A 25489-nucleotide genomic window follows, 5' to 3' on the forward strand; every position below is an offset into this window, starting at 1 on the left:
AAAAACTTACACACATACACACACGTGGTTCTACACACTGCCATATCATGCTACATTAAGCTATGGTAACATAAATAATAAATTTAAGATGTATTATTGACCCACCTACTTCCAGCTTCTGGCAATCAGAAGCTTGGGACACCGAGAGCATGAGGTTACATCCTTACAACATCTTGGCTAATAGTCATTGGTGGACCTATCCTCCATAAACTTATCTAATTCTTTTAGGAACCCTGTTATAATTTTGGCCTTCACAACATCCCCTGGAAACGAATTCCACAGGTTCACTGTGCCTTGTGTTTAGAAGGACTTCCTTATGTTTGTTTTAAATCTGCTGCCTAGTAATTTCATTAGGTGAGCCCTGGTTCTTGTGTTATGTGAAGGAGTAAATAAAACTTCCTTTTTCACTTTCTCCATGCCATCCACAATTTTATAGACCTCTATCATATTCCCCCTCAGTCTCCTCTTTTCCAAGGTGACCAGTCACAGTCTTTTTAATCTCTCCTCATATGGAAGATGTTCCATACCCTTAATCATTTTTGTTGCCCTTTGCTGTATCTTCCCCAATTCTACTGTATCTTTCTTGAGATGTGGTGACCAGAACTGCATGCAATATTCAAGGTGTGGGTGTACCATAGTTGTATATAGTGCCACTATGATATTTTCTGTCTTATTATCTATCCCTTTCCTAATGGTTCCTAGCATTCTGTTAGCTTTTTAGACTGCCACTGCACATTGAGTGGATGTTTTCAGAGAACTAGCCACAATGACTCCAAGATCTCTTTCTTGAGTTTTAACAGCTACTTTAGATCTCATCGTTTTGTACGTATAGTTGGAATTATGTTTTCCAATATGCATTACTTGCACTTATCGACACTGAATTTCATCTGCCATTTTATTGCCCAGTCACCCAGTTTCCTGAGATCCCTTTCTAATTATTTGCATTCTACTCAGGGCCAGATCCAGGCACCAGCCGACCAAGCATGTGCTTGGGGTGGCACCTTGTAAGGGGCGACCAATCTTGGGATGGCGGGGGGCGCTCGGGGTTTGTTTGTTTGTTTGTTTTTGGTTCAGCGGGGCAGCACTCAAGGTTTTTTTTGTTGTTGTTTTTGGTTCGGCCAGGCGGCACTCGGGGGGGTGGGTTGTTTTTGTTTTGGTGGCATGGCATGGCACTCGGGGGGGGGTGTTTCGGCAGCGCGGCGCTCGGGGGAGTGTTTTGGCGGGGTGGCACATCGCTCGGGGGGTGTTTCGGCAGTGCAGCGCTCAGGGGGGTGTTTTGGCGTCGCAGCACTCGGGGGGGTGTTTTGGCAGGGCGGTGCGGCACTCGGGGGGGGCTGTTACGGCGGGGCGGTGCTCTTTTTTTTTGCTTGGGGCGGCAAAAATGTTACAGCCAGCCCTGATTCTACTTTGCACTTAACTATCTTGAGTAATTTTGTATCATCTGCAAATTTTGCCACCTCACTGTTCACTTCCTTTTCCAGATCATTTATGAATAGTTGAACACCACGTCCCAGTGCAGACCCCTGGGGGACACCACTATTTACCTCTCTCCATTCTGAAAACTGACCATTTATTCCTACCCCTTGTTTCCTGTCTTTTAACCAGTTACTGATCCATGAGAGGTCCTTCCCTCTTATTCCACAGACTGCTTACTTTGCTTAAGAGCCTTTGGCGAAGGATCTTGTCAAAGGATTTCTGATAGTCCAAGTACACTATTTCCACTGGATCACCCTTGCCCACATGGTTGTTGACTCCTCCCCCCACCAAAAGAAGCATTCTTATAGATTGATGAGGTATGATTTTCCTTTTACAAGAGCCATGTTGATTCTTCCCCCAACAAACCGGGTTAATCTATGTGCCTGATAATTCTGTTCTTTACTATAGTTTCAACCAATTTTCCTGGTACTGAAGTTAGTCTTACCATCTATAATTGCCAGGATTACCTCTGGAGCCTTTTTAACAATTGGTGTCCTCCAGTCATCTGGAACAGATGCTGATTTAAGTGATAGGTTACATACCACAATTAATAGATCTGTAATTTCATATTTGAGTTCCCTCAGAACTTTTGAGTGAATACCATCTGGTTCTGGTAACTTATTACTGTTTAATTTATCAATTTGTTCCAAAAACTCCTCTATTGACATCTCAGTCTGGGACTGTTCCTCAGATTTGTCATGTAAAAAGAATGGTTCAGATGTGGGAATGTCCCTCACATCTGCTGCAGTGAAGACTGAGTCAAGGAATTAATTTAGCTTCTCCACAATTGCCTTGTCTTCCTTGAGTGCTCCTTTAGCACCTCCATTGCCTAATGGCCCCACTGATGTACTTCCTGCTTCTAGTTTACTTTTTAAAAAGTTTGCTTTTAGTTTTGCTCGATGCTCTTCAAATTCTTTTTTGGCCTTCCTAATTATACTTTTACACTTGACTTGCCAGAGTTTTTGCTCCTTTGTATTTCCTCAGTAGGATTTAACTTCCAATTTTTGCAGGATGTCTTTTGCCTCTAATCACTTTTTACTTTGGTGTTTATCGATGGTGGCACTTTTTTGCAGGCCCTCTCAGAGGTCCAGAGAGGCCTGGGCCACTTCCAGCTTTTGAGGCCCCTAGCCATAATAAAAATAAAAAATGACGACACATGAAAACAAAATAAGGCACCAAAAAAAAGAGTGAGACATAATCTGAATTTTTTTTATTTAACAAATGCTTTTCTAGCCTTTTTCTGTGCAAATGCACTAATTATTGAGGAAAAATCTAGCTTTTGTGCAATGTCACCGTTGATATTAAGCATGGCGAGCCCATTCAAATGCTCTTGTCCCATAGTTGAACAGAGATAGTTCTTTAACTGCTTCAACACATTGAAGGTGCATTCACCTGAAGCCACTCATGCAGGCAAATTGACAAAAATACACAATGCAATTGTGATATTAGGAAACACCCCAGAGAGTCCAAGTTTGAGTATTTCTTGAAGCAATTCCTTCAGCTTGCAATCCAATTTAAAGTTCATGGAATATATTCATTTGAGGAAGAATGTCTCGTCACTGAGATCTTTTGAGATTTCTTTGTTGTACTGTTGCTGAAATTGTTCAGCTGCAGAAAGTAGATCTTCATTACTCAGTCTGTTGAACTGCCAAAGAAACCTAAAAAGGGTACAAATTAATTGCAGTGACTCAAATCGATGTGTAAGACCTGATTGAATAGAGTCAATGATGACAAGGAACACATTGACCCTAGAATGCTGCTCCGCATCAGATTCAGTAGGTAAGTTGCGATTGGTGGAGAACTCAGATGAAATGCCAATATTCTGTGCTACTAATTTGGACTCAGTCAGGATCGCATCCCTTTGTTCACAAATCTGTTGAATGTCATTGATAAGACTTTCAATGTTATCCCTCTCAACATCAAGTGTAGCATTGTGTGCTTCAATTACCAGATTAGTTTGGTGGATCATTGTAAGTAGCTTCATCCACAAAGATGACATCAGAATGCATTCAAATTTGGTCATGTGCTTCTGAATAGACTGAAGTTCCGTTCCAGCCTGTGCAGTGAGATTGAGAGATTCAAGCTCATTTAAAGCCTTTCTCACTGAATTCAAATGCTGTGCAACTGGTTGAACACCATCAATGCGTGCAGACCATCTAGTTTTGGACATCCCATGCAGTGAAACAAGAAGATATTTCTTCAGAATTTCCCACCTTTGTGGACTGCTACTAAAGAGATTGTACATTTGCTGAACAGTTCCAAAGTAAGTAATTGCCTCCTTGCATGATTCAGCACAGTCAACACTTACAAGGTTTAGTGCGTGGTTTCCACAGCTGGAGAAAATACAGTTTGAATTATGCTCAAGCAGAACTGCTTGTACACCTTTGTACTTCCCAGCCATATTAGATCCATTGCCATAGGCTTGACCAATTCAGACTTGAAAATCTAACTTAAATTCTTCTAGAATTGCTAGTACTCAAGCAGCAATTTCTTTTCCCGTTTTTCTCGTAAAATTATCAAACAAAATATACCTTTCTTCAATTCATTTACACCTTAAATGTTCTAAAGTAAATATGTAGCCTATGCACACTTGAAATATTCTGCTGTAAACATGTACACAAATGCTGAATGGTACACAGATGCTGAAAAGACTTAAAATGAAGGAATACTAATTAAGAACACAAAATGAAACAGTCAGACATCCTTATCACTGAATCAAAACTCAAGCACACAAGATATAATATAATAGGCTGAACTGAAGACAAAGGGATGACATATATATAGCAAAAAGAGACACGGATACAGACAGAGGGATAATGTCCAAAATTTTCAAACATGTGTTCTCACAAAACTCACTGTACAAGTTTGTCCTCACAAATTTTCACCTTGAATTTGGGCCTATAGACTACAAAAGCCTATGATGATGGCCAAGCTCCCAAGCTGTGGCTCATCCAACCAACCAGTCACCTCTTTTAGCTACCCTATGAAGATAATAATGAGGAAATCTCACACATAAATAATTCCTTAGTCAACTAGATGTAAAACTATAAAGACACTAAAATGTAACAATTCTCTACCTTTCAACAGGCACTTGATCCAGCACCAGCCACTAGTAGCGGTTGGTTTATATAATCAGCTGATCTGAGAGGACACATTCATCATGGTCTAATCTTGTGCCATCAGAACCGATATATTTTAATTAATATTTATGAACATTTTAAACTCTTTAATATGACAAAATCTATATCAGTTAACAAAAAATATGTCTTTTACCAAATCACATCTCTTATATGCTTAAATTTGCAGCTCTAAGCTGAGAGAGTGTGTCACATTTTGGTCCAATAGGGATGCGCATAAAAACAAGTTGCAAAATTTATCAAACGCCAAAAAAATTAACAAATGTCTAAATTTGAGGCTCCTTTTGAGCTTGAGGCCCAGAAAAAATGGCCCTCCTGGCCCGCCCTCTGATTGGCCCTACTTTTTTGGTCCTCTTACTATGTTTTTTAATTTGGGGTCTATATTTAATGATCCTCTATTATGGTTTATTTAATAAGTTCCAATGCAGCTTGCAGGCATTTCACTTTTATGACTATTCCTTTTCATTTCCATTTAGCTAGCTTCTTCATTTTTGTGTAGTTCCCCTTTCTGAAGTTAAAGGCTACTGTGATGGGCTTCTGTGGTGGGCATCTTTGCTGTCTTCCCTCTTCCAACACACACACAAGGATGTTAAATTTAATTATATTATGGTTGCTGTTACTGTGCAGTTCAGCTATATTCAACTCTTAGAGCAGATCCTGTGCTCCATTTAGGACTAAACAAGAACTACCTCTCCCCTTGTGGGTTCCAGGATTAGCTGCGCCAAGAAGAAGTCATTTATGGTATAAAGCAACTTTCGCTGGGGTCTTTATCTCAGGGTCCACAATGGCCACCCAGAAAATCCAGAAGCCCAGAGAGTTATTCTCCGACACACAGACAGTGTAAGAGAGCAGTTCTTAACCTTTCCAGACTACTTTCAGAAGTCTGATTTGTCTTGTGTACCCCCAAGTTTCATCTAACTTAAAAATTATTTGCTTAGAAAATCAGACATAAAAATACAAAAGGGTCACAGCACACTCTTACTGAAAAAGTACTTACTTCCTCATTTTGTCTGTATGAAATTTTAGTTTGTACTGACTTCGCTAGTGCTTTTTATGAAGCCTGTTGTAAAACTAGGCAAATATCTAGATGAGTTGATGTGCCCCCTAGAAGATCTCTGCGTATCCCCAGAGGTACAGGTACCCCAGATTGAGAACCAGTGGTGTAAGAGGCCACTTCCAAGCAGGGGGCGTTGTAACTTAAGTCGGAAATTGTCACTGGGAGGGTTCCCCTGCTAGATAGGGGAGGGGAGCCGCAATCACAGGCAACTATAGTGAGGGGGGGAGGGATAGCTCAGTGGTTTGAGCATTAGCCTGCTAAACCCAGGGTTGTGAGTTCAATCCTTGAGGGGGCCACTTAGGGATCTGGGGCAAAATCAGTACTTGGTCTTGCTAGTGAAGGCAGGGGGCTGGACTCGATGACCTTTCAAGGTCCCTTCCAGTTCTAGGAGATAGGATAGGATGTTGTAGGCAGCCGCTTCTCTGTCCAAAGCACCTTGTCACCAAGGAGAAGGATGTTTTATCAGCAGGGGCGTCAGCTGAAACAGTACGTTCTGAAGAATGTGGCAGCTGATCTTCCCATCGTCCCCGGAGTCCTGGCCCATGACACTGAGCAGACCGACCATCGTCCCACCTGGAATGCCTTTCCCGATAGAATTAGAAAGAGAATTTACCGTCACTGCTGGGACATTGTCATTGCCATTCACAACCTTTACAAGAACTGTGCAATGCTAACTGACTTCCCTCCCGCGCCTGCATTCCCAATTGTCCACAATTCACTTCACCTTTCACCCCTAACTCCCCGTTATCAGGATCGATAGAAAACATTTTCTGAACGTTGATTGTAGTGTTGCTGCCAAAAATGTCCTCTATCCTTCCATTTCCTCCTAAATCGGTAGCATTCAGTCCATAACCGGGATGCCTTTGTCCACATTCTCCACTAGGCAGACAGTGTAGATGTTTTCATCAAATGCAGGGCAGTTATTGTTAGAATCCCGCACAATGATACTCATATGGAGGGTGCCAGATCTTTGGGGAGCCCCGTTGTATTTACCTGCTGTTGTTAGATTCTGAGTCGATCCTTTTTCTCTGTACAATGGCTCTTCCAGTATTAAAATTGGCACTGTATTACGTTCGCCACGATTCTCTACTTTCAAAGCAAAGTGTGAACTTGCCCTAATCTCATATGTGGCCAAAGAATCATCAGGATCTTGAGCCCTACTATAGGAAATACACTGCCCACTAAAACAGATTCAGCCACGTGGGGAAATCATCCAGGATTTCTAGTTCCACATACTACATTGCAAGATTTTCAACCACAATCTCAAATTTCAGCACACAACTTACTGTCTGCCCACGCAGCTCTGCTCTGTCCATTTTCACAGTGACGATCAGGGCGCCATTCTGCATTTTCATCTCCACAAATTTTCTCTTTTCCTGACACAATCCGCAGCCTGAGAGCTGGCGGGTTTCTGATATGCAGTCCCAGATCCTCTGCCATATTCCCTATAAAAGGCACCAGGCTAGAGCTTCAGAAACTGAGTAACGACCCTCTCCAGCGACAGACACACAGAACCAGAATGAAGTAAATAGGGCTCTGAAATACCAGCCCTGAGTCCGACATCTTAGTTTGCTTCTGTTCTTCATAGTAACCGCTTCATAAAGGCTTGGCAATAAGATCGTTTCTTGTCTCTGCCTGCCTCTCTATGGTTCACTATGTTGGGCAATAAAATAAATAATTAAAATATACAAATACATTTCTTTGAAAATATCTTTGTTTTACCTTTGTCTGTTTACTCGTGTGGTGAGCGTTGTCTTTAGTGATTTGCTTTGCTGACTGCATTGTGAAAGAGAAAAATCATCAGCTATTCTTGTCCGTAACTGTAGACAACAGCGACATCTTGAGTCTAAACCAAAAATTGCTCTAAATGAATCGCAACATCAAACCCTCTATTAAGAAAATGCTTCATAAAACGTGCAATAGCTTTAATACTTCTGCTTTTATGTACTCCTATAATACTGAAGTTTTGTATAAAAATCCTAAAATATATAATTTTATATAATATGTAAATATGGAAAACGTCATTACGCCCAGAATAAAGTCCGGCCTGTGGTTTCATTGAGCAGAATGTTTGCTCCTGTCTTGGGAGAGGCATCTTTACCCCAAAAAAGATAACTGGATTTTATAGCAGCCACTATGCTTAAGGAACTGTGCTCACAATCTTGTTTCCTGTTAAAATGGACCAAGCAACCCACACGCAAGTGAACACTCCCTGGAGATATGCCCCTACATCTCATGAATTCCTTTTGAGTATTTATGAAAGGCACCATCTGATAGCATCTGCTGAGGGGGAATTCGAAAGGAGATCCACAGTTCTGAAGTTGGGTAGACATCTATAAATATGTTCATCCAGCCCCGTCTTAGAAAGTTATTTTATATTGTATAGCTCCGTGTATGTTGTTATTTATTCATTCTGATACATGGATATAAAAACAATTAAACTAACCCACTTAGTATAATGTTATCCTCTTTAACTAGAAATATGATCTACCTGATAAGGGAAAAACAAGAATAAAATTAATGGTTAACATTAATTTCACCGAAACCCGTGTGTATTTACAGTTGATTTGGAAAACACTTGATTTATTAAGGTCTTGTTCTGAATATTATTTGGATACAAACTGGATATTACAATTTTAGTAATTAGATAAAAGCATATTATCAGAACAGAAGCATTGAAAGTGTAGATCAAATCAAACATCCCTTCCATAGGAAACGCTCCAAAATTTGAAGTGGAAGATAAATGTGGGAATGTCATAAAAGCCACAAACCCATATTTTCTACTGAATCTTTTGCACTTATAGGATGTCGTTATAGGATCAGGTTCTGTAATTTTAAAACCAAGGGAAAATATAGGTCTTGACACAATTATAATATGTCCTCTTACTACAGAGTCCAGTTTCTTTTAATACATACCCTTTGTCTCCATATCTATTGCTAATGACGCATCTCATATACTTTGGCAAATAGGCTGATAAATAAACTATTTAAAGTTAGATATCAATAATTAGGATTTAATTGTTAGTCGTCGACATTGAGAGTTTGTCTCATTACACATTAGTCATCGTATGTGGAGAAATTAGAAAAATAGCATAAAACCATTATTATATGTTTATTAAATGTTTGCCTACACTGCAAGTACCTAGTTATCTACAAAAGGTTAAACTTCATTCCGTCTTTGTTAAGAAACTAACATATCTTACAAACCAAAAGGAGAAAGCAAAGCTTTTTACTCAAAACACCTGACTGAACAAAACGTCTAATTCGTAATCGGAAGCTTCCTGAATTCGGGCTGTCATGCACAGAACACAGTCAAGGAGAGAAAGTTAAAAAACCTGAGACCTGGATAACCTTGCTGTCTTTGGGAAGCAGAGTTCCAGCCTCTGACAGTGGAAGCCACAGCGCATCTCAGCTGCCCTTACAGAGCTAAAGAAAGGCGCCGCTCTTAAATAATAACTGGGTTCCCTTCCAGGCTATGGCTGGCATTAAAATGTATTTTGAATTGCACCCCAAAGTGGTAGCCAGTGGAAAGAATGGAGTTCATGTGCAAATACCATCCCACCTCACTCAGAAGATGAGCAGTTGAACTCTGCAGGGAAAAAATCCAGAGCCTCAGCAAGGGAAGCTCAAGGAGCATGAATGACAATAATCTCGATGATAAACCCATGGGTAAATGGGGTGAGGTCCATATCTGAGAGAGAAAAATCACCATCTTCTGCTCAACCGGACATGAGAGAAAAGCTCTGCGGTCCACCAGACTCCTCGGGTTTTGTCGTACCTGGAACCATATGAGAGAAGGGCGGCACTGCTGCCTTCGATTGCAGATGCATGCAAAATCCCTTCAGTTTCCTTACATGATTCCATCAACCCACCACTATCATTTCCATCTTGGAAATGTCAATTCTTCACTCCCATGTAGGTTCAAGCCTTAGTTAACACAACACGGAACAGCATTATCCTGCTTCAATGAGAAGATAAGGTAAAGCTACGAGAGGCAGAGCCATACCTGATGGCTATGCAACGCATGATTTGTCACAATCTCCCCCAGTATCCTTACATTCCCAGTGAACACTGAGTGCCAACATGGAACTATGCTGCCTGCCACAACTGAAAGTCAATGGGAAATAAAAGATACCGCGTAGCACCAGCGAAAGCACCAGTCAGCAGAAAGTTGTTCCTAACGAGATCAAAACATATAACCGTTTCTTTTTCCCCTATAATAATCATCAGATATTCAGACTAAGATGAACCACATACCCGAGAGAAAATGAATCCAGGGGAAAAGCAGGAAGCATAAAGGAAAACAACTCTGCACAAATCCAGCATTCAGGCTATGATATGATCCTCCAAGAACATATATGAGCCCGCAGTCACTTACCGATGGAAAAGTTGTTTCACCATCTCCCTGGGTCCATACCCTTGAAGGTTTTTGCATGAGAATTTCCCCACGTTAGAAATACTGATGGTATTCAACGGTTTCACCAAAAACAGGTCATTCTTGGACAGCCCCCGAGATAAGCCACCTGACACTTAGGGCATGGCTACACTTGCAGATGTAGGGCTTGGCTACACTTGCGAGTTAGTGCGCAATAAAGGAGCCCCGTGCGCACTAGCTCACTCCCTGCCCACACTGGCAAGGCACATAGAGCGCTCTGACTCCACAGCTACAGCTCTGCTGGTACTCCACCTTGGCAAGTGGAATAACGTTTGCTGCGCCCCCTGCTGGAGCGCCGCTGTGGACGACCTGTCCTGTTAATGCACTCTGATGGGCCTCCAGAAGTGTCCCACAATGCCTGTTCTAGCCACTCTGGTCATCACTTTGAACTCTACTGCCCAGCCCAAAGGTGACCAACCATCAGACCCGCCCTTTAAATTCTCTGGGAATTTTGAAAATCCCCTTCCTGTTTGCTCAGCCAGGCGTGGAGTGCTCTCAGCAAATCTTTCCAGGTGACCATGCCTCCACGCACCAGGCAGTCCCCAGTATGGAGCAATGGCGAGGTGCTGGACCTCATCAGTGTTTGAGGGGAGGAAGCTGTCCAGTCCCAGCTGCGCTCCAGCCATAGGAATTATGATACCTTCAGGCAGAGATCAAGGGACATGATGGAAAGGGGCCATGACCTGGACACACTGCAGTGCAGGGTTAAAGTGAAGGAGCTGCGGAATGTCTACCATAAAGCCCGTGAGGCAAACAACCACTCCAGTGCTGCCCCCGTGACCTGCCATTTCTACAAAGAGCTGGATGCAATACTTGGAGGCGACCCCACCTCCACTCCGAGTACCACCATGGACACTTCAGAGCCCAGTTCAACAAGGCAGGAGGAGGAGCAAAGCGGGACCGAGTGTGCTGAGATGGAAGAAGGCACCCCAGAATCCCTAGATGCATGCAGACAGGAGCTGTTCTCAAGCCAGGAGGAAGGTAGCCAGTTGCAGCGGCCGGTGCTTGGGGAAGGACAAACACTAGAGGAGGTTCCCGGTAAGCGGCTTTTATTTTGGGAAGGAAGTTATTCTATGCAGGCTCTTGGAGCGAGGAGGATTAGGGCTGAATGCATGCCTAGATGCGGAATAGGGTGTTGATGTGCTCTCTCACATCTCGGTAATCGGCCTCAGTGATCTCTTCAAAGGTCTCATCCAGAACTTGGGCAATGCGCTTGCGCAGGTTTCTCAGGAGAGCCACTGTGGTCCTTGTCCCAGGAAGGCTAACTTGTCCGCGCCACTGTGCCGTGAGGGGCTGGGGGACCATTGCTGCACACAGGCAAGCTGCATATGGGCCAGGGCGGAAGCCGCATTGTAGTATAAGACCCTCCCTTGCTTTCCAGGTCACCCTCAGCAGTGAGATATCTTCCAGGATGAACTCCTGTGGAAAATGTGGGGACAGTGTTCAGTATAGGGGCCCCCTGCCGCTGTTGGCTCTCCCCATGGCACAGAAACCCAGAGGACAGTACAGCTGTGAAACAATCAGTCATGCTTGACCCTGTGCTTACTCACCATTTTGGGGCTCCTGTGGGTTACGTGCACTCGCTTTGGGACGGGCAAATTATGTTATTGTGTAGACTGTGCTTGCCCTTAAGTATGGGGGAATCATTGCTCTGTCTGGTGTGAACAATGCTGCCTCTGTTAAGTGTTGCATTTTGCCTTTACAGATGCAACCTTGAGATCTCAGCCATCTGTGTTATCACCGGCCGAAAGACTCCAAAGAATCAGAAAGAGGCCATGTAGAAGCAAGGAAGACATGTTGCATGAAATAATGCAGCATTCAAGTAATGAAAATCAAAAAGTGCAGGAGTGGCAGGAGAGTGAAAGGAGGATCCGCCAGCAGAACGAGGAGCACCGGCACAAAAGCGCGGTATTCCGGCAGCAAGGTATGGGTCGGCTGATAAGCATAATGGAGCGCAAAGCAGACTCTATTCAGGCACTCGTAGCCATGCAGGCAGAGCACTACCGCACCCACATACACCCCTGCAGCCCTTGTCCCAAAACTCTTTCCCTTGTGCCCCCATTTCATCTCCAACCCACTTTCCCCAACTTCCAGGTTCTTACCACCACCAGCTGCCTCCAACACCTGTAGGTTCACCACCCAGCTCTGAAAACTATGACCCTTACCCACTGCACTCAACCCGCATCATCAGGCAGTATAGCCATCCTGAAGTGCAGCACTCATTGCACAGCACTCCAGACAGGACATATGCAAATCTGTGATTGTACCATTCCCCACCCCACCCCCTTGCCCTTTCTGTTTCCCAAGCAGTTGTGTTTCTTTTCAATAAATGAATTTTATTTTCAATAAATGGATTTTTTGGCTTTGAAAACGTTCTTTATTATTGCATAAAGTAAAAGATACCTTAGCCCAGGAAAGAAACAGGCACTGCAAGTCAGCATAGCAAACACAGATTCCTACTAACATTGGAACCATTGCACTTCACTCCCGTGCAGGGCACCAGACATTACTGGTGGCTTTCAGCCTCAAATTGCTCCCTCAAGGCATCCCTAATCCTTGCAGCCCTGCGCGGGGCCCCTCTAATAGCCCTGCTCTCTGGCTGTTCAAATTCAGCCTCCAGGTGTTGAACCTCCGAGTTCCATGCCTGAGTGAATTGTTCACCCTTCCCTTCATAAATGTTATGGAGGGTACAGCACGCGGATATAACCGGGGGGATACTGTTATCGGCCAGGTCCATAAGAACATAAGAATGGCCGTACTGGGTCAGACCAAAGGTCCATCTAGCCCAGTATCCTGTCTACCAACAGTGGCCAATGCCAGGTGCCCCAGAGGGAGTGGACCTAACAGGCAATGATCAAGTGGTCTCTCTCCTGCCATCCATCTCCATCCTCTGACAAACAGAGGCTAGGGACACCATTCCTTACCCATCCTGGCTAATAGCCATTAATGGACTTAACCACCATGAATTTATCCAGTTCTCTTTTAAACGCTGTTATAGTCCTAGCCTACACAACCTCCTCAGGTAAGGAGTTCCACAAGTTGACTGTGCGCTGTGTGAAGAAGAACTTCCTTGTATTTGTTTTAAACCTGCTGCCTATTAATTTCATTTGGTGACCCCTAGTTCTTGTATTATGGGAACAAGTAAATAACTTTTCCTTATCCACTTTCTCCACATCACTCATGATTTTATATACCTCTATCATATCCCCCCTTAGTCTCCTCTTTTTCAAGCTGAAGAGTCCTAGCCTCTTTAATCTCTCCTCATATGGGACCCGTTCCAAACCCCTAAACATTTTAGTTGCCCTTTTCTGAACCTTTTCTAGTGCCAGTATATCTTTTTTGAGATGAGGAGACCACAACTGTATGCAGTATTCGAGATGTGGGCATACCATCGATTTATATAAGGGCAATAATATATTCTCAGTCTTATTCTCTATCCCCTTTTTAATGATCCCTAACATCCTGTTCTTTTTTGAATGCCTCTGCACACTGCGTGGACATCTTCAGAGAACTATCCACGATGACTCCAAGATCTTTTTCCTGACTTGTTGTAGCTAAATTAGCCCCCATCATATTGTATGTATAGTTGGGGTTATTTTTTCCAATGTGCATTACTTTACATTTATCCACATTAAATTTCATTTGCCATTTTGTTGCCCAATCACTTAGTTTTGTGAGATCTTTTTGAAGTTCATCACAGTCTGCTTTGGTCTTAACTATCTTGAGCAATTTAGTATCATCTGCAAACTTTGCCACCTCACTGTTTACCCCTTTCTCCAGATCATTTATAAATAAGTTGAATAGGATTGGTCCGAGGACTGACCCTTGGGGAACACCACTAGTTACCCCGCTCCATTCTGAGAATTTACCATTAATTCCTACCCTTTGTTCCCGGTCTTTTAACCAGTTCTCAATCCAAGAAAGGACCTTCCCTTTTATCCCATGACAGCTTAATTTACGTAAGAGCCTTTGGTGAGGGATCTTGTCAAAGGCTTTCTGGAAATCTAAGTACACTATGTCCACTGGATCCCCCTTGTCCACATGTTTGTTGACCCCTTCAAAGAACTCTTATAGATTAGTAAAACATGATTTCCCTTTACAGAAACTATGTTGACTATTGCTCAACAGTTTATGTTTTTCTATGTGTCTGACAATTTTATTCTTAACTATTGTTTCGACTAATTTGCCCGGTACCGACGTTAGACTTACCGATCTGTAATTGCCGGGATCACCTCTAGAGCCCTTTTTAAATATTGGCGTTACATTAGCTAACTTCCAGACATTGGGTACAGAAGCTGATTTAAAGGACAAGTTACAAACCTTTGTTAATAGTTCCGCAACTTCACATTTGAGTTCTTTCAGAACTCTTGGGTGAATGCCATCTGGTCCCGGTGACTTGTTAATGTTAAGTTTATCAATTAATTCCAAAACCTCCTCTAGTGACACTTCAATCTGTGACAGTTTCTCAGATTTGTCACCTACAAAAGCCGGCTCAGGTTTGGGAATCTCCCTAATATCCTCAGCCGCGAAGACTGAAGCAAAGAATCCATTTAGTTTCTCCGCAATGACTTTATCATCTTTAAGCGCTCCTTTTGTATCTCGATCATCAAGGGGCCCCACTGGTTGTTTAGCAGGCTTCCTGCTTCTGATGTACTTAAAAAACATTTTGTTATTACCTTTGCAGTTTTTGGCTAGCCGTTCTTCAAACTCCTCTTTGGCTTTTCTTATTACATTCTTGCACTTAATTTGGCAGTGTTTATGCTCCTTTCTATTTGCCTCACTAGGATCTGACTTCCACTTTTTAAAGGAAGTCTTTTTATCTCTCACTGCTTCTTTTACATGGTTGTTAAGCCACGGTGGCTCTTTTTTAGTTCTTTTATTGTGTTTCTTAATTTGGGGTATACATTGAAGTTGGGCCTCTATTATGGTGTCTTTAAAAAGCGCCCATGCAGCTTGCAGGGATTTCACTTTAGTCACTGTACTTTTTAACTTCTGTTTAACTAACCCCCTCATTTTTGCATAGTTCCCTCTTTTGAAATTAAATGCCACAGTGTTGGGCTGTTGAGATGTTCTTCCCACCACAGGGATGTTGAATGCTATTGTATTATGGTCACTATTTCCAAGCGGTCCTGTTATAGTTACCTCTTGGACCAGCTCCTGCGCTCCACTCAGGACTAAATCTAGAGTTGCCTCTCCCCTTGTGGGTTCCCGTACCAGCTGCTCCATGAAGCAGTCATTTAAAGTATCAAGAAATGTTATCTCTGCATTTCGTCCTGAAGTGAAATGTTCCCAGTCAATATGGGGATAATTGAAAATCCCCCACTATTGTTGGGTTCTTAATTTTGATAGCCTCTCTAATTTCCCTTAGCATTTCATCATCACTATCACTGTCCTGGTCAGGTGGTCTATAATAGATCCCTAATGTTATATTCTTATTAGAGCATGAAATTTCTATCCATAGAGATTCTATGGAACATGTGGATTCACTTAAGATTTTTACTTCATTTGATTCTACATTTTCTTTCACATATAGTGCCACTCCCCCCCCCCCCCCCCCCCCGCCCCGCACGACCTGTTCTGTCCTTCCGATATATTTTGTACCCCGGAATGATTGTGTCCCATTGATTGCTCTCAGTCCACCAGGTTTCTGTGATGCCTATTATATCAATATCCTCCTTTATCACAAGGCACTCTAGTTCACCCATCTTATTATTTAGACTTCTAGCATTTGTGTACAAGCACTTTAAAAACTTTTCACTGTTTATTTGTCTGCCCTTTTCTGATGTGTTAGATTCTTTTTTATGTGAATGTTTATCATCTGATCTGGCCCTTACTTTATCCTCCTCCATCCTCTGCTCCTGACTATAACCTGGAGATTCTCTATCATTAGACTCTCCCCTAAGAGAAGTCTCTGTCCGATCCACATGCTCCTCTGCAGCAGTCGGCTTTCCCCCATCTCCTAGTTTAAAAACTGCTCTACAACCTTTTTAATGTTTAGTGCCAGCAGTCTGGTTCCACTTTGGTTTAGGTGGAGCCCATCTCTCCTGTATAGGCTCCCACATCCCAAAAGTTTCCCCAGTTCCTAATGATTGTAAACCCCTCCTCTCTACACCATCGTCTCATCCACGCATTGAGACTCTGAAGCTCTGCCTGCCTACCTGGCCCTGTGCATGGAACAGGGAGCATTTCTGAGAATGCCACCATAGAGGTCCTGGATTTCAGTCTCTTCCCTAGCAGCCTAAATTTGGCCTCCAGGACATCTCTCCTACCCTTCCCTACGTCATTGGTACCTACATGTACCATGACCACCGGCTCCTCCCCAGCACTACACATAAGTCTGTCTAGATGCCTCGAGAGATCCGCAACCTTCGCACCAGGCAGGCAAGTCACCATGCGGTTCTCCCGGTCATCACAAGTCCAGCTATCTACGTTTCTAATGATCGAATCTCCCATTACTAACACCTGCCTTTTCCTAGCAACTGGAGTTCCCTCCCCCGGAGAGGTAAGCTCAGTGCGAGAGGCAACCCCAGCACCATCTGGAAGGAGGGTCCCAACTATGGGAAGGTTTCCCTCTCCTCCCGTTGACTGCTCTGCTTCCCTGGGCCTTTCATCCTCCTCAACAGCACAGGGGCTGTCTGACCGGCAGTGGGACAATTCTACAGTGTCCCGGAAAGCCTCATCAACATACCTCTCTACCTCCCTTAGCTCCTCCAGCTCCGCTACCCTGGCCTCCAAAGTCCGTATGTGGTCTCTGAGGCCAGGAGCTCCTTGGACCGAATGCACACATACGCCACCCGCCCAGAGGGCAGGTAATCATACATGCTGCACTCAGTGCAATAAACTGGATAGCCCCCACTCTGCAGCTGGGCTTCTGCCTGCATTGTCTCCTAGTTAATGAAAGGGTTGTTTAAGCAAGAAGTTTTGAATGTAGTTTGGTTTATAGGTTTTAAGGGGAATAAAGGGACCCCCGCTCCCTTCCCGCTCCCCTTCTAAACTCCCTTGCGAAACTCCCTGTTAGCAGCCCCTGGTCGCAAAAGCTCCCTGGTCGCTTGTGCGCTGCTTTATAAAGCCCTGGCCTGTGTGAATGCCCAACCCACTGATTAAGGCTCAGCCAATTACCAGAGTCTTCTAGCTTTCAGACCTTCCTTTGAAGCTCACAGCTTCCAACTGCCAGCCACAGCACATGGTCCTTCAAACAAACAACCAAACAAACAGACTGACAAACACAAGCTCAGCACACAGCAAGTAACCCCCAAACACAAACAAACACACACTACAGACAGTCACTTATCCCAAGGGTGCTGTATTGCTCCTCCTTCACCTGGAGAACTCCCTTGCAAAACTCCCTGTTAGCAGCCCCTGTTCGCAGCTTCCTATACAGAGAGCACCAGCAGCCCTTTAAACGGCCAAAAGCACACTCCACAGTCATTCTGCACCAGCTGAGCCTGTTGTTGAACCGCTCCTTGCTGCTGTCAAGGCTCCCTATGTAGGGTTTCATGAGCCACGGCATTAAAGGGTAAGCGGGGTCTCCAAGGATCACAATGGGCATTTCGACTTCCCCTACAGTGATCTTCTGGTCTGGGAAAAAAGTCCCGGCTTGCAACTTCCTGAACAGGCCAGTATTCCGAAAGATGCATGCATCATGCACCTTTCTGGGCCAGCCTGCGTTAATGTCAATGAAACGCCCACAGTGATCCACAAGCATTGGGAAAACCATAGAGAAATACCCCTTCCGATTAACGTACTCAGAGGCTAAGTGGGCTGGTGCCAGAATTGGAATATGCGTGCCATCTATTGCCCCTCCGCAGTTAGGGAAACCCATTTGTGCAAAGCCATCCACTATGTCCTGCACGTTACCCAGAGTCATGGTTCTTCTGAGCAGGATGCGATTAATGGCCCTGTAAACTTGCATCAACACGATTCCAATGGTCAACTTTCCCACTCCAAACTGGTTAGCGACCGATCGGTAGCTGTCTGGAGTTGCCAGCTTTCAGATTGCAATAGCCACCCGCTTCTCCACCATCAGGGCAGCACTTAATCTCGTGTCCTTGCAGGTGGGGGTGAGCTCCTCACACAATCCCATGAAAGTGGCTTTTCTCATCCAAAAGTTCTGCAGCCACTGCTCATCATCCCAGACTTGCATGACGATGTGATTCCACCACTCAGTGCTTGTTTCCCGAGCCCAAAAGTGGCGTTCCACAGTGGTGAACATGTCCGTGAATGCCACAAGCAAACTCATGTCATATGCGTTACTCGAGTCGATATCATCATCGGAGCCCTCACTGTCACTTTGGATCCTAAGGAATAACTCGACTGCCAAACGTGACGTGCTGGCGAGACTCGTCAGCATACTCCTCAGCAGTTCGGGCTCCATTCCCAGAGACCGAAAGGAAAGATAGAGCGTGCAGTACAAAAAACGTTGAAAGATGGCACCAAATGTGAGCAGAAGCACAGGAATGCTGGGATGCGAACCGAAGCATCACTGGGAGTTAGGACAGTACCCAGAATGCCCCGCACTCCCCGCCCCCTTCCCATAAGACACAGTGCCAGAATGGGAAGAGGTGCTCTGTGGGATAATGCAAATGTGGCTCTCCAAAGGCGGGTTTAACTCACAGCGCTCTACATCTGCAAGTGTAACCATGCCCGTAGAACGCTTTGAGTTAAACCAGCCTTTGTAGAGCGTAGTAGGCAAAGTGCTGTAGTCTGTCCACACTGATAGCTGACAGCGTACTGGCATGGCCACATTAGCAGCTCTTGCAATGGCCACAGAGAGCAGTGCATTGTGGTAGCTATCCCAGCATGCAAGTGGCTGCAATGTGATTTTCAAATGGGGGGGTGGGGTGGAGTGTGACAGGGAGTGTGTTGTGTGTATGTGGGGGAGAGAGAGTGGGTTTTGAGGGGGCTGAGAGCATGTCAGAATGCTGTCTTGTAAATTCAGACAGCAGCAGACCTCTTCCTCCCCCACCTCTCTCTGGCTAGGTCTACACTACAGCGGGGGTCCGACCTAAGATACGCAACTTCAGCTACGTGAATACCGTAGCTGAAGTTGCGTATTTTAGGTCGGCTTACCTAGCGGTGAGGACGCGGGAAAGTCGACCGCTGCCGCGCTGCCGCCGACTCCGCTGCCGCCTCCTGCCGAGGTGGATTTCCGGAGTCGACGGCAGAGCGATCAGGGATCGATTTTACCGCGTCTTCACTAGACGCGGTAAGCCGATCCCCGATAAACCGATTGCTACCCGCCGGATCGGCGGGTAGTGAAGACAAAGCCTCTCTCTCTCTCTCTCACAGCATTCCACAGTAATGGTTGCTTTGTCTCAGAGCAGATAAGCATGCTGGTTGTCAAACAGAGCTTTCAAAGGGCATATCCAAAACAATGACAAGAGTGACCACTTGACTTAAGGGGATTATGGGACGTTTCCTGAGGCTGATCAGAGCACAGTAATGCAATACCTCATTCATACTGACGCTGGGGCGCTCCAGCAGGGGCCCATCAAAAATTATTCTACTTGGGAGGTGGAGTACCAGGAGGAGTCAGCGTGCTCTACGTGCCTTGCCAGTGTGGACGGGTAGTGAGCTAGTGCACTGGGGCTCCTTTAATGCGCTGTAACTCACAAGTGTAGCCAAGCCCTTAGAAGTGCCACCAGGGCTAGCTCCAGGCACCAGCTTACCAAGCAGGTGCTTGGGGCGGCCACTTCGGAGAGGGGCAGCACGTCCAGCTGTTCCGTGGCAATTCGGGGGACGGTCCCTCACTCCTGCTCGGAGCAAAGGACCTCCCGCGGAATTGCCGCCGCAGATCTTGATCAAGATAGCGGCTTTTTTCTTGTTGTTGTTTGTTTGTTTGTTTGGCTGCTTGGGGCTGCCAAAACCCTGGAGCCGGCCCTGAGTGCCACAGAAGGAGCCATTCTCATCCCTTTTCCCGGAGCCCTCGCAGGAGAAAAGGGATCTTGGGCAAGTCCCCTGCACTCCAGCAGTGGCTAGAAATCAAGACTATACGTTTGAATAAGAAAATAAAGGAAATGCATCCCAGGGTGATTATCAGACACATGGTCATGTGGGAGAAGCCCTTGGAGAGTTGCTCGATCAGTTTCGCTTCAGGCTTCTTGTGTGCCAGGCAGGGCCGGCTTTAGGCCGATTCCCCCAATCGGGCCCTGGGCCCCACGCCTAAGAGGGCCCCGCGCCCAGCCGGAGCGCGGCAAGCCCGCGGCCCAGGGAGCGCTGGACGTAGCGCTGCAAGCCCCGCAAGCCCGCAACCCCGGCCGGAGCTCGGCAAACCTCGAGGCCCCGCTATCCCAGCCGGAGCGCTGGCCCAAGCGCGGCAAGTCCCGCGGCCCCGCTACCTCGGCCAGAGCGCCGGGCGGAGCGCTGCAAGACCGTGGCCCCGCTCCTCCCGCCGGAGCGCGGCAAGCCCCGCTCCCCAATACCCCGGCCAGAACGCGGCAATCCCTGAGGCCCCGCTACCTCGGCTGGAGCGCGGCAATCCCCGCTGCCCCCCGCTATCCCGGCCGGAGCCCAGTAACCCCGCAACCTGCTTCCCCAGCGGAGCGCGGCAAGCCCCGCGGCCCCGCTCCCCCAGCCGGAGCGCCAGAGCTGCAAGTCCCGCGGCCCCACTCCCCGGGTCAGACCGCCAGTCCGGAGCGCGGCAAGCCCCGCCGCCCCCTTCTCCCGGCCGGAGAGCGGGCAGACAGTTCTAAGCACGCGGCCCCACACCCCCGGCCAGAGCGCGGCAAGCCCCGCGGCCCCGCTCCCCCGGCCAGAGCGCGGCAATCCGAAGTGCCGCCGAAGACTGGGAGCCCCGCCCGGTGAGTACAAGCCCCATGAATCCGCCCCGCACTTGCTAAAGCTAGCCCTGGTGCCACGTTCCCCCACCGAGTCAAGCTCAGGGTGACCGTTAAGGTTGTAGAAAGCACGGGGTCTCCGTGATCTTTCACCACAATCACCGGCCTAGCTCACCAGCCGCAGCGATCTGAGTTCCCCATGTGCAGCCCCACCCGGAACAGGCTGCGGTCAGTGGCCTGCAGCAGCTGGAAGGAGAGACACGTGTGATAGGGTTTCTGACGGCGATCTGGGCTGTGAGCCAACTGCTCGGAGCTCGCAGCGCTGGGCACTTTTCCGCAACACCCGCGGCTCCCCAGCGGACAGCAAGCGAGGAGCGTTATTATTCTCGTCGAGACTGAAGATGTGCACAGAGGCGGTGCCGCTCAGGGAGGGGACCCCGGCGTCCTGCCCCTGGACATGGACACTGAAGTTCTTCGTTCGCCCGCAGTCCAACGTGCCCAGAGTGTAAATATCCTAGCTCCGGGATCTGATGGAAACCAGCGCCCACAGCGGGTCCCCCTGCGCCTCGCCGCTCAAGATGGGGTAGGACAATCGGCCATTTTCAGCCGTCAGGGTCCACTCCGGCCACCGAGAAAATGGAGGCGCCCAGACTCAGAGTTATTCTCCGGCACACAGACAGTGTAAGAGGCCGATTCGAAGCAGGGGGCGTTGTCATTTACGTCGAAATTCCCACTCGGGGGGTTTCCCTGCCAGGTAGAGGAGGGGAGCCGCAATCCCGGGCGACTATAGTGACTTTGTTGGCGGCGGCCACCTCTCTGTCCAAGGAGAAGGATGTTTTTTCAGCAGGGACGTCAGCTGAAACGGCTACGTTCTGAAGAATGTGGCAGCTGATCTTCCCGTTGTCTCCGGAGTTCTGGTCTACGACACTGAGCAGACAGACCATCGTCCCAGCTACAGTGTCTTCCCCGATAGGATTAGAAAGGGAATTTACCGTCAAATACATCTGTTGCATTCAGCTGAATAATCAATGCATCTTTGACCACCTCCTCCACTAGTCTGGCAGTGAAGCTGTTTTAACCAGCACTGGACCGTTATCGTTAGAATCCAGCACACCGATGCAGACATATCTTTGGGAAACCCCCTTGTCTTTAGCTTTTACAGTAATATTTTGAATCGGCTCTTGTTCTCCTTGCAATGACTTTTGTAACACTAACATTGGCATTTTATTCCATTCACGACGCGTATGTACTTTTAAAGCAAATGCTCACATCTAGTAAGTTTGTAAGAGGCCAAAGAATTATTTCCAACATCCGGATCTTGAGAGCCGACTGGTGGGAACACAGTGCCAGCCATTGCTGATTCACCTACTAGGAGCGATACCTCACTCTGGGGAAATCTGCGTGAGTTGTCATTTGTAACCAGGAATTCCAGCCGAAAATAGTGTAGGGGAGAGGATTTTCAATGACAAACTCAAATTTCATCTGACAGCTTCCTGTTCGCCCACACAACTCTCCTCTGTCCATCCTCTCATTGACAATTAGGGCCACATTCTGCAAATTCACCTCTACACGTTTTCGTTCTGTTCCCGGCACAATCCGCGAGGGGGCATGTTTGATACCCAGCCCCAGATCATCGGCAATATTCCCTATAAAGGTACCAGGCTCTAATTCTTCAGGAACCGAATAGCATCCCATCCAGAGATTGCAGAACAAAAGCAGAATAGGGTATAAAGAAGGGCTATTTCCGAACCCGACATCTTCTTTCGTTTATCCCCTTCATAGTGTCAGCCTCTCCACAAATTAAGGCTACGTCTTCACTACAGGGGGGGGGGTCGATTTAAGATACGCAAATTCAGCTACGCGAATAGCGTAGCTGAATTCGACGTATCGCAGCCGACTTACCCCGCTGTAGGGACGGTGGCAAAATCGACCTCTGCGGCTTCCTGTCGACGGCGCTTACTCCCACCTTCGCTGGTGGAGTAAGACCGTCGATTCGGGGATCGATTGTCGCGTCCCAACGGGACACAATAAATCGATCCCCGAGAGGTCGATTTCTACCCGCCGATTCAGGCGGGTAGTGTAGACCTAGCCAAAGTCTTGTTCAGTATATTCTGCCGAAGAACAAGAATATTTCAGATTTCAATTGAATGGTTTTTATATAAATCAATTGTGAAGAGCTAAAATCGAGTCTTTTCCTCATTTTTCCCTTTGTGATCCGTTCCCATAGGATAGGAAAAATCCCTTCAATGTTTGCCTTTACTAGAAGAGTATTCTGGGTAGGAAAAGCTAATATGGTAGTGATGGACAGCAGCGACATCTTGAGTCTAAATGGATTATTACAGCGAATATGTTGATTCTATCAAAAAGGCGATACTTTTTTTAAATTAACAATGTTAGCATTTGGTTTTAATTTCCTCCATCTACTAGCAATATTACAAGAGCAAAGAATCAGAGAGTCAAAAGCCAGAAGGGGCAACCAGATCTTCTAGTGTGACCTCCTGTGTATCATAGGCCACCAGCACCCACACATTAAACACAACAACCAAAATAAACCAAAGTATTACAGCCCACTGAAAACTAAACAATTATTTGCTACAGGGAGAGAATAGGAGGGACTGAGAGGCACTGATGCTCAAGGCCACACTGCAATGATAGTTACCTAAAGTGGTAGCTCTGAGATACATGGAGAGATATTATATAGCTGTAAATACTGTAGATGTATATATAGAACATATGTGTGACGTTGTTTGATTAAAATATGACCATGTAGATCATTGTTGCAACCACTGTTATATATTTGCAACAAATCTTGTATAAAATGTGGCATGTAAGATGTCTATGAAAAGGTTATGATTCGCTGATTGTGATTATGCTATCTGTATGCATGTATCACTTTTGTATTTGAAGTTATGAACATTGGTTCTATACCTGGATTTCAAATGTTTGCTCCTGGGTAATGCTCAAGAAGTAGTTAGCCAGCACATCTTGGAGGGACTATTCAAACTGAGTGGCCCATCAAAAGGACACTTAACTCACAATGGACCATGGGAGACACCCATCTACATTGAGTGGACTGTCCCGCAAATGTGCTATCTGGAATATAGGTAATGGCTTCCTGCAATGTCTGAGCGAAACTGGGCATGAACATGTGACTTGCCCATGTGACTCCAAACACTATCTGGTCACCTGTGATTCTCCACCAGCTGGGCTGAGGTTTTTGTTTGAAACAATGGGTTTCCCTCCACATGGCAGAGAGGATATAAATGGCCCTGGAAACCCCTCCATTTTGCCTCTATCCTGCTCCAACCTCTTTCCTGCCCAAGCCTCTGAACTATACTAATGGGAGCATTCTAATCAATGGACTGAGGACCTTCCAATGATTTGGAAGCAGCGAGAGACTTGACTTAAGCCAGCAGTTTATTCCATCGCTGCTACAAGCCTGAACCAAGAACTTTACAATTACTATATGTATTGTAGTGGCTCAATGTGGGGGCCCTCCCACTCTGGGTCCTCAGGAGGCCACCCCGTCTCACTATGTCACTGGTACGTCAGTCGCCATGGGGAACAAAGCGGTCTCTGCTCGCAGCTGGGGCCCAGGCCTGTGCTCAGGCTGGGCGGGAACCAAACAGTCAATTAGCCCAGGTCCTGGATCAAGGCAGAGCAGCAAAGAGTCTGAGGCTTAGGCTTGTGTGCAGGCTGAGCAACAAATGAACAGTCAATTAGCCCAGGCCCTGGATCAAGGTGGGGCAGCAAAGAGTCTGAGGCTCAGGCTTCTGGCCTGGGGAAGGGGAGGCTGCCACACCTGTGTTGGGGTGGCAGGGGGGACACAGGCCCACCCACTCCACTGCATCCTGACCCAGGGCCTTAGCAGTGACAAAGCACTTTGTCACTGGGTCAGCTGGGATCCATGCCGCAACACGCTGACTCACCCTCTGTCAGCGTTATGGCCAGACAGGGGTCTGCTACCCCTGGGCCATTTCCACACTCCCCTCCTTGTGTACATGTTGCCGTGAGGAGGGGTTGAGGTTGAGGTTGACGGCAGCTTCCGGGACCGTGAGCAAGTCTTTGGGGGTCTGGTCTGTTGGTGGTCCAGGCCAGTTGTCTTCTCCCTCTGGGGTCAGGTCTGACAATGGTCTGGGCGGTCCAGGCCAGTTGTCTGCTTCTTCCAGGTCTGAATTAGCTAGCAGCCCCGGAGGCTCAGGCCAGTCCTCTGCTCCCTCAGCACTCTCCGCTGCTTCCCAGCTTGGGAGGCCACAGGAGGTGTCAGGTCTCTCCGGTGGTTGCCTCCCTACTGAACTTCGTGGGCTGCCTTTTATACTTCCTGCCCCTCCCTTCCACTTCCTGGGGGAGGGGAAATTAGCCCCTGGTTCCACCCACCAAGGCTCAGTGCGGCCCTCCCACTCCGGGTCCTTGAGAGGCCACCCCACCTCACTACAATATTTGATTCCTTTAACCAATTTTAACTCTCACCTTTCTTTCTTTTTATGAATTAACCTTTAGATTTTAGGTACTAAAGGATTGGCATCAGCGTGAGTTTTGGGTAAGTTCTAGGTTATATATTGACCTGGGTGTGTGGCTGGTCCTTTGGGATCAGAAGAATCTTTTATTT

The sequence above is a fragment of the Emys orbicularis genome, chromosome 8 (genome assembly GCF_028017835.1).
Source record: "Emys orbicularis isolate rEmyOrb1 chromosome 8, rEmyOrb1.hap1, whole genome shotgun sequence".
NCBI lineage: Eukaryota > Metazoa > Chordata > Testudines > Emydidae > Emys > Emys orbicularis.